A 15,437-nucleotide genomic window follows, 5' to 3' on the forward strand; every position below is an offset into this window, starting at 1 on the left:
TGCAGTAGATTTGCATATGCTGGAGAGAGCAAATGCAGATCTCTCTCTTGCGTATATGTTGTGGATACCCTGAAATCCTGACTGGACACAGGGTACTCTGGGACCAGCTTACAAAACAATGTTCTAGAGTCTTGGCTCTCATATCGCTCTTCTGCAACTCCAGCTAGTCGGGTTTTTAGGATTGCATGCACCAATATTATTGTACGGAAATCTCACTCATGCTTCTAAAACTTAGTCCAATAAAAAAGGTATCATCTTATTTTCTTTTCTCTGTTCTATCTTATTTCTATTGATTACCTTTAAAAATGGAGTAACATGGCTACCACATCTCTGAACCCATAAACAAAGACTCCAAATAATGACAGGAAAGCTTTAATACAGTGTTACGGTCGAGTTCAAAAGCGAAAGTCACTACCAATGTAATCCTCTGGGTAATAACCTCCATTGAAGATTCCTAAAAAGCTGCTAAATTCAGATCCTCTTCACCTCTAGGCCGAGCAGCCAAACCGTCAGAGATTCTAGAACTTGGAATATATTGAGCCCTGGTGATAGGTGGCAAAGAATCAAAAGGCATATTTTAAACTCCCGCCATATTTTTTAAACATTTCCAATGCAGAAGACTTTGGAAAGTTCAAGAGTCTCAAGTTAAGTCTTTTAGACTGATTCCCCAAGTAGTCCAAACATCAAGCAACAACATTCTTTTCCTTAATTGAAGCCATTTCCAGACTTTCCACCATCTGTATAACAACAATGTAATCCACGACTGTAGAGCATAAGCCACAATGAACCAAAACCTGCTTGTGGATAATTGTGGGATATATGAATGAATCAATTATTTACAAATTCAGAGTCTGAGGAGGAGTTAAAAGAAGAAAGTGTTCTTCTACAAGTCATGCCTTTTCACTGTGACCTTACAGGATCTGTACATTTTTTTCTGGCTTCATTGAAAGGGATGGACCAAAAAAAAAACACAGACAGTTGTGAGGAACTGAAGGACAGATGTGTTGGATCAAGGGCCGGCTTTAAACATGCTGAGCCCCAAAACCCACCAACAGGCTATATCTCCTTCAGTTTCAGGCAAGCTTGGGGCCACCTGTAGGCTGGGGACCCAGGGCAATTGCCCTGTTTGCATTCCCCTAACACTGGCCCTGGCTGGAACCGAGTAAAGTGCTGGACAGTTGAGAAATGTACAGAATAATATTAAACTTTCTTTGCGGAATAGCATTCCAGCTCATGCCCATAACGTGAATGCAGTTATCAATGCAAAAATTATCAGCGCTAAGCAGCAATACCTATAGAGCAAGAAGATGAGATCAAAGCAAAACAGATGATGTTCATGCCTCAAAAAAGACGGAGGAGCATAACCTGCACGGAGCAGCAGGTATAATCTTAAACAAAGGCACACAGGAGGTACAGAAGCGTAGCCAGGTAGAAGGCATGGGAAAGCGGACTGCCGAAGGCGCGTTCTAAATGCCGCAGATCACGTAAAAAATAGGCACTGGTGCTGGTGGAAGTCTGTTTGTGGGAGCGGCAGCTCCCCTGGCGCCCCCCCCCCTAAGTATGCCTCTGAGGAGGTAGCGTGCCATGCTACTGGCAGATCAGCTGGTTTTTATCTGCTGTTACTAAAGGGCCCTTTTACTAAGCTGCGTAAGCATCTACAAGCACCCAGCGCGCCAAAATGGAGATACTGACCAGCTACTGCGTGACTCTTGTGGTAATTTCATTTTTGGCGCGCATCCGATACACGCGTCTGAAAAATAATTTCTATTTTCTGACGTGCCAAGTGGTGGTTGAGAGGCGGGGATAGTGCTGGGCAGACTTATACGGTCTGTGCCAGAGCCGGTGGTGGGAAGCGGGACTGGTGGTTGGGAGGCAGGGATAGTGCTGGGCAGACTTATACGGTCTGTGCCAGAGCCGGTGGTGGGAAGCGGGATTGGTGGTTGGGAGGCAGGGATAGTGCTGGGCAGACTTATATGGTCTGTACCAAAGCCGGTGGTGGGAGGCAGGGATAGTGCTGGGCAGACTTATACGGTCTGTGCCAGAGCCGGTGGTGGGAGGCGGGGCTGGTGGTTGGGAGGCGGGGATAGTGCTGGGCAGACTTATACGGTCTGTGCCAGAGCCGGTGGTGGGAGGCGGGGCTGGTGGTTGGGAGGCGGGGATAGTGCTGGGCAGACTTATACGGTCTGTGCCAGAGCCGGTGGTGGGAGGCAGGTATAGTGCTGGGCAGACTTATACGGTCTGTGCCAGAGCCGGTGGTGGGAGGCGGGGCTGGTGGTTGGGAGGCGGGGATAGTGCTGGGCAGACTTATACGGTCTGTGCCAGAGCCGGTGGTGGGAGGCAGGTATAGTGCTGGGCAGACTTATACCGTCTGTGCCAGAGCCGGTGGTTGGGAGGCGGGGCTAGTGCTGGGCAGACTTATACGGTCTGTGCCCTGAAGAGCACAGGTACAAATCAAAGTAGGGTATACACAAAAAGCAGCACATACGAGTTATCTTGTTGGGCAGAGTGGATGGACCTTGCAGGTCTTTTTCTGCCGTCATCTACTATGTTACTATGTAGGTCATTACCGCTGTGTGAGTCTTTACAGCTAGGACAATGGCGCTGAAAAATGATTCTGTGCGCGCCCAAAACACGTGTCCACACTATCGCAGGCCATTTTTCAGCACACCTTTGTAAAAGGGCCCCATGTTACCATATTTGAAACATCTCAAAATATACATAAATTGAGGATTATTTACTTGTTACATTTGTATCCTACCTTTTCCCACTTAATAGTAGGCTCAGTGGCTTACATAGTTCCGGAGAGGTGGTTACAGACTCCGGTGTGAACAAATACAGTATAGGGGAACTATTACAGTGACAAGCACAGTCAAGAAGTATCGAGTAATGTCCAATGTTGCTTCCACATCAATAATGCAATAGATATAAAAGAAACTTTATTCCACAAAAATAAATAAATGCTGGGCTCAGAGTACTGTCGTGGTTTAGACTAAAATAGCTTCAAAAGCTGAAAAAGGCTGATAACACTGAACTCTTTTCTTTGCACCTGCATATAATAATCGATAATTAATGTAACTCGAACACTGTTCATCATTCAGTAGAAAACAGAAAAATAGTTCTTATCTTGACTGAGTTCAAGATAGATGTTCTTGTAGCCCACAACAAAAATGTGATGACGATGACAGCCTTGCGAATAGTTAAGTGTCAAATGTCCCAGTGAAAAGTGAAAAAATAATAAAATCCATATGAGTCATAGCGTCACACTGGCCCATAAAAGAGATATATTTGATGTCATGAAGACAAAATAGACTTCAAGCAAACGGCAATGAATAGTGCCACAATTTCTCACTTCTCCATAGAACGGGCAACACAGTGGAAGAGTAGCCTAGTGGTTAGTGCAGCGGACTTTGATCCTGGGGAAGTCACTTAACCCTCCATTACCTGTATACACTATCAGGCTTATTTTCGAAAGAGAAGAGCGCCCATCTTTCGACACAAATCGGAAGATGGGCGTCCTCAACTGCTTTCCGTTGCGGGGACAACCAAAGTTCAAGGGGCCGTGTCAGAAGCATAGCAAAGGCGGGACTGGAGCGTGCTTAACACATGGGCATCCTCAGCCAATAATGGAAAAAAGAAGGGCGTCCCTGAAGAGCACTTGACCGACTTTACTTGGTACATTTTTTCTTGCAACCAAGCCTCAAAAAGGTGCCCAAACTGACCACATGACCACCGGAGGGAATCGGGGATGACCTCCCCTTACCCCCCCAGTGGTCACTAATCCCCTCCAACCCTAAAAAAAAACTTTAAAAATATTTTTTGCCAGCCTCAAATGTCATACCCAGTTCCATGACAACAGTATGCAGGTCCCTGGAGCAGTTTTAGTGGGTGCAGTACACTTCAGGCGGGTGGACCCAGGCCCATCCCCCCCTCCCTACCTATTACACTTTTGGTGGTAAATGTGAGCCCTTCAAAACCCTCCCGAAACCCACTGTACCCACATCTAGGTGCCCCCCTTCGGGTTATGATAGTGTTGTACAGTTGTGGGGAGTGGGTTTTGGGGTCCTCAGCACCCAAGGTAAGGGAGCTTTGCACTTGGGAGCAATTTGTGAAGTCCACTGCAGTGCCCCCTAGGGTGCCCGGTTGGTGTCCTGGCATGTGAGGGGGACCAGTGCATTATGAATGCTGGCTATTCCCACGACCAAATGCCTTGGATTTGGTCGTTTCTGAGATGGGCGTCCTCGGTTTCCATTATCGCCGAAAACTAGGGACGACCATCTCTAAGATCGACCTAAATGTTGGGATTTGGGTGTCCCCGACCGTATTATTGAAACGAAAGATGGACGCCCATCTTGTTTCGATAATACGAGTTTCCCTGCCCATTCGCTGGGAGGTCCTTAGAGATGGGCGCCCCCATTCGATTATGCCCCTCTATGACTCATATGGGTTTTATTATTTTTTCACTTTTCAGTGGGACATTTGACACTTAAGTATTCACAAGGCTGCCGTGGTCATCACATTTTTGCTGTGGGCTGCAAGAACATCTATCTGAAACTCAATCTACTGTTTTCTACTGAATGATGAACAGTGTTCGAGTTCCATTGATTATCGACTCATACACGCAGGTGCAAAGATTGAGTTCAGTGTTATCAGCCTTTGCAGCTTTAGAAGCTATTTCAGTCGAGACCACAACAATATTCTGAGCACCAGCATTTATTTAGTTATAAGTATTTTTGTGGAATAAAGTTTCTTCTTATATATATATATATATTCATCTCAGTGTATGGGCTGATCTATGTGATTGCAACTCTGACAATACTATTTTTTTGTGCACAAAATATAGCTGTCACTTGTGCACGTGTCCAGTGTGCTCTGCCACATTATCACACATTTTTTGCACACGTTATTTGCATTTGAGCTGTTGCACACAGCTCTAAAGTCTCAGCACCTCAGAAGGTACAGAGGCTCAAGTAGAATTCAATAGAAATTCTTAGAACAGATAGGGCCCTTTTACTAAGCCGCGTAAGCGTCTACGTGCGCCCAATGCCCGCCAATATGGAGTTATCGCACGTCTACCGCATGGCGGCCCAAAAATAATTTTTATTTACGGACATGCGCCAAGTGGCATTTGGCGTGTGTGGGTCATTACTGCCCGGTTACCACATGAGACTTTACCGCTAGGTCAATGGAAGCGGTAAGGTCACAGACCCAAAATGGACGTGCAGCAATTTTAATTTTGCCGCATGCCCATTTTCAACAAAACTTTTTAAAAGGCCTTTTTTACAGGTGCGCTGAAACCCACACCTACACTACCGCAGGCCATTTTTCAGCGCACCTTAATAAAAGGACCCCATATTTAGCAAACATAAGTTTTGCTGTATCTCCTTAATTTGCTTCCCCTACATCCAGAAGAATCATGGGGCTCTTTCATTCAAATATACTAAAACCTGGGTTTAACGCATTGTAAGATTTTACCATGCACTAAGCCCAGATTTGATATGTTGGCGTTAAATGCTCCCATAACTCTGTGTTAACACGCTAGCTGGCTAATGCCTCCATACCCACTTCAGCCCGCTACACCCTCTCAGAAATAAATTCAGAAAAATGCACAGAGTTTAACACGATAACGGGCAAATTACCACATAATTCCCTAACCCGTGGTAGCCTGGCAGCACATGCTAAGTGATTAATGCCCTTTAGTAAAATGGTTCCCAAAATCGGTATAAAGCAAATCACAATTAACTGCAGCTTGGCAGGTTCCTCCCCTCCAGCAGGTCCCAAATGATCACCTTCTCCCCATCCCCCACTTCTGGGGATAATTTTCTTTCTTACCCACAAAGAAGCCTCAGAAAAAGCAGAAGCAGCAACAGGAGCAGAAAAACCGATAACGAGATCTGGAGAGGAAAAAGGGATGAGTGACAGCAGGGGATGCACAGATTCACTTCTTGTATTATTATTTATTGCATTTGTATCCCACATTTTCCCACCTATTTGCATACCGCTAATATCCCCTTTCCAGGGTGCGGTGCGGTTTACATTCTAGGTGTGACAAAAGCAGATAGTGTTAGATATGAGAAACATTAGAGACCATTGGTGTAATGCATGAGACTGACAACAACAAACATTTAAAGAAAAAAAAAAATAAAAGAGTGAGTTCTGCCCTCCTCTAGCACCCAGTCTAATGCCACACACACAAAACCACTGATTCAGGATGTAGGCTTAGTTCACAGCTCAGCATCATTTCACAGAACTGCATTCAATTAATGAACAGACCGTCAAGTCAGCAGCACCGAGGGTGGGAGCAGTTACCAGAACTGAAATCAACCCCACTTGCCACTTTCTGCAATCTGCCCCCCCCCCCCCCCAAAGCTGTGTTTATCACTCTCTAATGCGAGTCCCCCGAACCCATTCCCGCACCTCCATCAATGCAATAGAACAAGTGAAAGAATTTCAGGTCTTCCCTACCCCATTCGTAATGTTCTATTAGCTGTGCAAACGGACAGAAACAAGGAACTCCCCCCCCCCCCCGCCCCCCGGCTGAAGTCTCCAAGGTGCTGGGGGGGGGGGGGATTGTAGCCCCTTTCCTTACCCCCGAACCGGAGTAGGACTGGAGCAAGGACCCTCAGGTCTGCCACTTGTTGTTGCTTTTCACGAGGAAACGTAGCAAACAAAACGAAATGAAAGTGAAAGTGTGTTTGGCTTTACGTTTTACTTGGTTTGGTTTTGGTAGCCAGGTTGCAGTGCTGCGTCCGGCCAGCAGAGGTCCCCCCAGGCTACAGATTATAGAATAAATAATGGTGTATCAGCTATGGAAATACAGGCATTCAAAAATAAGGAGGGGAGTGTGGTAGTCCACTCTTAAGGTTATCAATAGAAATCAAACAAAATAAAACATTGAAAAGAAAATAAGATGATACCTTTTTTATTGGACATAACTTAATACATTTCTTGATTAGCTTTCGAAGGTTGCCCTTCTTCCTCAGATCGGAAATAAGCAAATGTGCTAGCTGACAGTGTATATAAGTGAAAACATTCAAGCATTACTATGACAGTAAAATAGATACCATTGGAGATTCTACATGGAATGTTGCTACTATTGGAGGTTCTACATGGAATGTTGCTACTATTGGAGATTCTACATGGAATGTTGCTATTCCACTAGCAACATTCCATGTAGAAGGCTGCGCAGGCTTCTGTTTCTGTGAGTCTGACGTCCTGCACGTACGTGCAGGACGTCAGACTCACAGAAGCAGAAGCCTGCGCGGCCACATTGGTGATCTACAAGGGCCGACTTCTACATGGAATGTTGCTAGTGGAATAGCAACATTCCATGTAGAATCTATACAAATCAAACAAAATAAAACATGGAAAAGAAAATAAGATGACACCTTTTTTATTGGACATAACTTAATACATTTCTTGATTAGCTTTCGAAGGTTGCCCTTCTTCCTCAGATCGGAAATAAGCAAATGTGCTAGTTGACAGTGTATATAAGTGAAAACATTCAAGCATTACTGTGACAGTCTGACAGGGTGGGAGGAGGGGGGTGGGTAGGAGGTATGCATGGGGACATCAAAGCATATCATTGATATTCTAACAGGATGGGTGTGGATAGGTGAGGGGAGGGTGATCAACAGAGACATACAGCTTTATGGTTTATAATGGGCTAGGAACCCCAGGTCCTTGTTAAGTCCTTTCTGTTGGGCGTGGTATATATCATTCAGTGTAAAAAATGTAACGAAGGATGCTATATTGGAGAAACAGGCCAGATGCTTAAGACAAGATTCAATTTACATAGACATCACATGAACAATACAGCCAGTAGGGCCCCCACCACGGTGGGACAGCACTTCACAGAACCAGGACACTGTACCAGTGACTTCACAGTGAGAATACTGAAAGGTAACTTTAAAACCATACAAGAACGTAAGACCTTTGAAGTCAGAATGATTGAATATTTTAACACCCAACAGAAAGGACTTAACAAGGACCTGGGGTTCCTAGCCCATTATAAACCATAAAGCTGTATGTCTCTGTTGATCACCCCACCCCTCACCTATCCACACCCATCCTGTTAGAATATCAATGATATGCTTTGATGTCCCCATGCATACCTCCGACCCACCCCCATCCTCCCACCCTGTCAGACTGTCATAGTAATGCTTGAATGTTTTCACTTATATACACTGTCAGCTAGCACATTTGCTTATTTCCGATCTGATGAAGAAGGGCAACCTTCGAAAGCTAATCAAGAAATGTATTAAATTATGTCCAATAAAAAAGGTATCATCTTATTTTCTTTTCCATGTTTTATTTTGTTTGATTTCTATTGATAAAAATAAGGAGGAAAAGACCTCATAACGACCAAGATCAACAATGTTTAGGCTTTTTTGACAGTCACTTTTTAATGTGATTCAACAAGTAATCGTTGGTCTAGAAAAAACTCCCAAAACAAAATCATGTTTAGTACATTCAATAATGTACAAAACTTTCATTATCCTTAATAATATCTACCAAACAATTATATATCAAAAAAGGAAGCAGAGCAATAGTTATACTAGAACTGATGCAAATAAAGTGGTACCTAGCTTCAGATAGGCAGCAAAATTATTTCTTGCATATCTGAAGCTTGGTACCACTTGCAGAAGGAATGGATACACAGAAGCTTAGCTGAAATTGGGTGGCGGGGGGAAGAGGGGTTGGTGGTTGAAAGGCTAGGATAGGGGAGGGCAGACTTATACGGGGTCTACTACTACTACTACTATTTAGCATTTCTATAGCGCTACAAGGCATACGCAGCGCTGCACAAACATAGAAGAAAGACAGTCCCTGCTCAAAGAGCTTACAATCTAATAGACAAAAAATAAATAAAGTAAGCAAATCAAATCAATTAATGTGGACGGGAAGGAAGAGAGGAGGGTAGGTGGAGGCGAGTGGTTACGAGTGGTTACGAGTCAAAAGCAATGTTAAAGAGGTGGGCTTTCAGTCTAGATTTAAAGGTGGCCAAGGATGGGGCAAGACGTAGGGGCTCAGGAAGTTTATTCCAGGCGTAGGGTGCAGCGAGACAGAAGGAGCGAAGTCTGGAGTTGGCAGTAGTGGAAAAGGGAACAGATAAGAAGGATTTATCCATGGAGCGGAGTGCACGGGAAGGGGTGTAGGGAAGGACGAGTGTGGAGAGATACTGGGGAGCAGCAGAGTGAATACATTTATAGGTTAGTAGAAGAAGTTTGAACAGGATGCAAAAACGGATAGGGAGTCAGTGAAGGGTCTTGAGGAGAGGGGTAGTATGAGTAAAGCGACCCTGGCGGAAGATGAGACAGGCAGCAGAGTTTTGAACCGACTGGAGAGGGGAGAGGTGACTAAGTGGGAGGCCAGCAAGAAGCAGATTGCAGTAGTCTAAACGAGAGGTGACAAGGGTGTGGATGAGGGTTTTGGTAGAGTGCTCGGAAAGAAAGGGGCGGATTTTACGGATGTTGCAGTGGCGTAGCCAAGGGTGGGCTTGGGTGGGCCCAGGCCCACCCACTTTGGGTTCAGGCCCACCCAGTAGCAGCATACCTATGATGTGGCTGGCAGGGATCCCCAAGCCCCACCAGCCGAAAACTCCCAACAAGTGTTCCTCCTGCATACCTTGTAAGTAGCAGATGGCAGTGAGCAGTGGCATACATACTGCTCGCACCGGCCCCACAGCCCTCCCTCTGATGCATTTCTGCCTAGGCGGAAACAGGAAGTTGCATCAGAGGGAAGGGTGTGGTGCCAACATGAGCAGTGTGTATTAGTTGCTGCTGGTGAAAATCTGCTATTTAAAAGGTATACGGGAGAGGGGGCATGTTTGAGAGACCATATGGCATGCAGGCGAGAGAAGGAGAGACCAAATCACCTGTGGGACGGGGCGGGGTTCTTCTGCCCACCCATCTTGGGCCCAGGCCCACCCAAAATTGGCTGTCTGGCTACGCCCCTGGGATGTTGTAAAGAAAGAAACGACAGGTCTTGGCGATCTGCTGGATATGAGCAGAGAAGGAGAGAGAAGAGTCAAAGATGACCCCAAGGTTTCGAGCTGAGGAGACAGGGAGAATGAGAGAGCCATCAACAGAAATAGAAAACGGGGGGAGCGGGGAGGTGGGTTTGGGGGGGAAAATGAGAAGCTCGGTTTTGGTCATATTTAATTTCAGGTGGCATTGAGACATCCAGACAGTGATGTCAGACAAGCACGCTGAAACTTTGGTTTGGATGCAAGGTGAGATATCAGGGGTAGAAAGGTAGATTTGGGAGTCATCAGCATAGAGATGGTAGGAAAAGCCATGGGATGAGATTAATGAGCCAAGGGAAGAAGTGTAGATAGAAAAGAGGAGGGGACCAAGAACAGAACCCTGAGGTACGCCGACAGGCAGAGGGATAGAAGCAGAAGAGGATCCACCAGAGTGAACACTAAAGGTGCGGAGGGAGAGGTAGGAAGAGAACCAGGAAAGGACAGAGCCCTGGAATCCAAGTGAGGACAGGGTATCGAGAAGTATGCTGTGATCGACAGTGTCAAACGCAGCGGAAAGATCAAGAAGAATGAGGATGGAATATTGACCTCTGGATTTAGCCAGTAATAGGTCATTGGAGACTTTAGTAAGCGCAGTTTCGGTTGAGTGGAGAGGGCGAAAACCAGATTGTAGTGGGTCAAGAATAGCATGTGAGGAGAGAAAATCAAGGCAGCGGCGGTGAACAGCACGCTCAAGTAATTTGGAGAGAAAAGGAAGGAGGGAGATGGGTCGGTAATTAGAGGGACAAGTAGGGTCGAGTGAAGGCTTCTTAAGGAGAGGTGTGACCACAGCATGTTTAAAGGCAGCAGGGACAGTCGCAGTGGAAAGTGAGAGGTTGAGAATGTGACAGATAAAAGGAATAAGAGTAGGAGAGATGGCATTAAGAAGGTGGGTGGGAATGGGATCAGAGGAACAGGTGGTACATTTTGAGGAAGAAAGGAGAAGTGTAGTTTCCTCAATAGTAACTTCAGGAAAGGAGGAAAGGGAATGAGGGGAAGGAGAGAGAGGGGAACGGACTAGTGGAGGGAGAGCTGGTGAGGTAGAGAAAGCAAGGTTTATCTTTTGAACCTTGTTGTGAAAGAATTCAGCAAGGGTCTGAGGAGATAATGAAGGGGGAATTGGGGGAGGGGGCACCTTGAGGAGAGAGTTCAATGTGGTGAAGAGAAGTCGAGGATTAGAGCCAAGAGAGTTGGTCAGTTGGATATAATAATCCTGTTTGGCATGTAAAAGAGCAGATTGGAAGGAGGTCAGCATGAACTTAAAGTGTAAGAAATCAGCAAGGGCCCGAGATTTCCGCCAGAGGCGTTCGGCGGAGTGGGTACAGGAACGTAGGTAGCGGATATTAGAAGTCAGCCAAGGTTGGGGTTTTGTACGCCTTACAGGGAGGGTCATCAAAGGTGCAAGAGTGTCTAAGGCAGAGGATAGAGTAAGAAGAAACAGCCTCGTTGACAGACGTGGATGGCGCCACAGTAGAGAGGAGGTTTGAAACATGGGAGGATAGAGATGAAGGGTCAATATCGTGAAGATTCCTAGATAAATTAGATAGGATAGGACGGGACTGGGAGGGAGGAGATTTAAGTGTGAAAGTTATAAGATGGTGATCAGAGGAGGGATGATCAGAGGCAAGGAAACTAGAAGGTGAACAGTTGGAGGAGAAGATGAGATCAAGACAGTGACCATTTTGATGAGTGGGGGAGGTGGAGCATAGTTGGAGATTAAAGGAGGACGTTAAAGCGAGTAACTTGGAAATATAAGAGTTGGAAGGATCATTAGCAGGAATATTAGTCACCAAGGATGAGAGAGGGGGAGGAAGGATCATGGAAGAAGGCAAGCCAGGCGTCAAAGTCACTGAGAAAGGATGAAAGGGACTTATCAGGGGGACGATAAATGACCGCTATTCAAAGAGGCAGAGGAGAGAAAAGGCGGATAGAATGGACTTCAAAGGAGGAAAAACAGTGAGATTGAGGTGGAAGAAGGGGTTGAAATCTGGAGGAGGGAGAGAGAAGTAGTCCAACACCACCCCCACGGCCAGCAGGGCGAGGAGTATGTGAAAATAAATAACCGCCATGGCACAGGGCTGTGACTGAAGCAGAGTCATCAGGGCAGAGCCAGGTTTCTGTTATGGCGAGCAGATGGAGGTGACGCGAGCCGGTCTGTGCCGGAGCCAGTGATGGGAGGCGGGACTGGTGGTTGGGAGGCGGGAAATACTGCTGGACAGACTTATACGGTCTGTGCCCTGAAAAAGACAGGTACAAATCAAGGTAAGGTATACACATATGAGTTTATCGTGGGCAGACTAGATGGACCGTGCAGGTCTTTTTCTGCCGTCATCTACTATGTTACTATGTTACTTTATTTGCATCAGTACAACTATTGCTCTGCTTTCTTTTTTGATGCTGTATGTTGATCTTGGTTGTTATGGGGTCTTTTCCTCCTTATTTTTGAAAACTGTTTTGGATGCCTGTATTTCCATTATTTATTTTAGATGCACTTTATCTATTGGATGGTATAATTCACCCTTTTTACTTTGTTTAGAGATTATAGAATACAAACACAACTTGTATTGGCCTATTCCATTCCGTACCTTAGTACGTTATTATACATGTTTGACGTATTTTCTGTTCTGGAAAATGCAAGAGACGCCTTTCTGGATGCAATAGTATTTTTTAACGGGCCAGCATCAAGAACCTGTTGAATGGTTATCAAAAGCAGCTCAATCTTTCAGTTCCTGTGCCCCTCTTTTGATTTGTTGTGGGTAAAGTGGTGTGGTATTCTGTTAATCCACTTTTAAAGGTAATAAACAGAGAAAAGAAAATAAGATGATACCTATTTTATTGGACTAACTTAATACATTTTTTGATTAACATAGTAACATAGTAGATGACGGCAGAAAAAGACCTGCACGGTCCATCCAGTCTGCCCAACAAGATAAACTCATATGTGCTACTTTTTGTGTATACCCTACCTTGATTTGTACCTGTCCTCTTCAGGGCACAGACCGTATAAGTCTGCCCAGCACTATCCCCGCCTCCCAACCACCAGCTCTGGCGCAGACCATATAAGTCTGCCCAGCACTATCCCCGCCTCCCAACCACCAGCTCTGGCACAGACCGTATAAGTCTGCCCAGCACTATCCCCGCCTCCCAATCACCAGTCCCGCCTCCCACCACCAGCTCTGGCACAGACCGTATAAGTCTGCCCAGCACTATCCCTGCCTCCCAACCACCAGCCCCGCCTCTCACCACCGGCTCTGGCACAGACCGTATAAGTCTGCCCAGCGCTATCCCCGCCTCCAAACCACCAGACCTAGCAGTAAAGTCTCACGCAGTAACCGGGTGGTAATGACCTACGTGCATCAAATGCCACTTGACACGCGTAGCTGACGCATGCCAGAAAAAAAATTTTTTTGGACACGTGTAGCAGATGCAAGCCAAGGGTAATCCTTGCCTCCTTTCTAGTACAGCCCCAGCCAAGCCCAGAATGGCTCATCTCAAAGATTTATCACCACAGTGAGCAAGATTGAAGGCAAGCGAGCAAAGTTTTCTAATGGTACATTTGAAAAGATCTGTATTTTGTTTTGACTTTGCAAATGAAAGGAGAATCACAAAATACTTATTTTTCTTCAGTGTTGTAAGTCTTCAGTTCCATGTCACTGTTACTTTTGGGTCCATAGAGTTCACCTCTGCTTTTTCCAAAGCTCTGACTTCTACATCACACCTCCCGCCAACCTTAGCAGGTTGTGATAACTCATCCACCTTATGCCTAAGCGCTGTTTATGGTCTCTTCCTCACCCCATTCCTCACAACCTTTCACATAGGGTTACCATTTTGTGTCCTCTGAAAAAGAGGACACATGTCACGCCCCCTACCCCGCCCCCGCCACGCCTCATACCCCGCCCCGCCACGCCCCCTTCGGGTCCTCGTTCCGCCCCTCTATTCCCCGCCCCCTGTCACATGGTTCCCCCCCCCTCACATACTCCCCCCCTCACTTACTATCTAGCCCTGGTGGTCTAGTAGGGTCTTCTCTTCGGGGCAGGAAAGAGCCCCCTCTTTCCTGCCCGGAGCGCTGCCTGTCCTTGCCTGCTGCATCCTCCTCGGTCTGGCTGGAGATTCAAAATGGCCGCCGAGAGTTGAAGTGGCCTCGCAAGAGTTCAACTCTCAGCGGCCATTTTGAATCCCCAGCCAGACCGAGGAGGATGATAGACAGGGGAGGCAGCGCTCCAGGCAGGAAAGAGGGGGCTCTTTCCTGCCTCGAAGACGTCACTAGACCACCAGGGAACATGGTAAGGAAGGGGAGGGGACGGGAGTAGGGTTACCACGGCGCCGATCGCCCGCCCACACGCACGCGCCTGCCCGCACCCGCGCCCACGTTTGTCCAGAAATCCGGACAAACGTGGGTGCAGGCAAAATCCGCCGGACGCCCCGGACATGCCCTCAAAAAGAGGACATGTCCGGGGAAATCCGGACGAATGGTAACCCTACTTTCACAGCTCACCTCCCAGGGCCAGAGGCCACTCAGGATCACACTGTGTTGGGATGCGGGGAGGAAGCTATAGAGATGGCTGGCTGGTGCCAGGTACCTTGAAACTATGTCTCAATTACGTAATTCAGCTTTGGCACACATCATTGCAATATATCCAGCTGCAAAGTACGCCAAAACATTGCACAGGACCCCACGGTCATTCACAAAGGAAAAATATTCAACATTAAGGAATCTTTCACATGCTCATCTTCCGATGTGGTATATATCATTCAGTGTAAAAAAAATGCAACGAAGGCTGCTACATTGGAGAAACAAGTCAGATGCTAAAGAAGAGATTTAATTTACATAGACACCGTATGAAAAATGCTAGTACCAATAAAGATGTCACGTCTGTGGGGCAGCACTTTACAAAACCAGAACACCATACCAGTGATTTCATGGTAAGAATCCTGAAAGGGAACTTTAAAACAACACAGGAACGTAAGACCTTTGAAGTCAGAATGATTAAATATTTTGACACCCACCAGACAGGACTTAACAAAGATCTGGGTTTTCTAGCCCATTATAAACCATAAAATACTACTACTTTGTCACCCTCCTGTCTCCATGCATATTTTCCTGTCCCTCATCCACCCGACTATTCCTGTCTCTCACCTATCCACCCCCATCCTGTTAGACTGTCACTGAAATGCTTTGATGTTTCACTTATATATACTGTCATCTACCAACATTTGCTTATTTCCGATCTGACGAAGGGCAACCTTCAAAAGCTAATCAAGAAATATATTATGTCCAATAGAAAAGGTATCATCTTATTTTCTTTTCCATGCTTTATTTATTTTTGTTACATTTGTACCCTGTGCTTTCCCATTCATGGCAGGCTCAATGTGGCTTACATGGGGCAATGGAGGGTTAAATGACTTGCCCAGAGTC

The 15,437-nt window shown here is 46.1% G+C and overlaps 1 protein-coding gene across 3 annotated transcripts in view; it reads right to left on the reverse strand.

Moving 5' to 3' along the window:
- LOC115481737 overlaps positions 1–6,669 on the reverse strand; it is a 63,604-nt gene extending 56,935 nt beyond the window's left edge. The window contains exons 1-2 of one of the 3 annotated variants that reach the window (XM_030221086.1): positions 6,587–6,669; positions 5,830–5,891 (exon numbers count right to left, since the gene is read on the reverse strand). The gene's annotated coding sequence lies outside the window, so the exon portion shown is untranslated. Of the gene's footprint in view, positions 1–5,829; positions 5,892–6,462; positions 6,533–6,586 lie in introns of those variants that run through there. The other 2 variants (XM_030221088.1, XM_030221085.1) reach the window with 2 other exon arrangements.
- Positions 6,670–15,437: the final 8,768 nt, after the last annotated feature.

Source organism: Microcaecilia unicolor, chromosome 12 (genome assembly GCF_901765095.1).
Source record: "Microcaecilia unicolor chromosome 12, aMicUni1.1, whole genome shotgun sequence".
Taxonomy (NCBI): domain Eukaryota; kingdom Metazoa; phylum Chordata; class Amphibia; order Gymnophiona; family Siphonopidae; genus Microcaecilia; species Microcaecilia unicolor.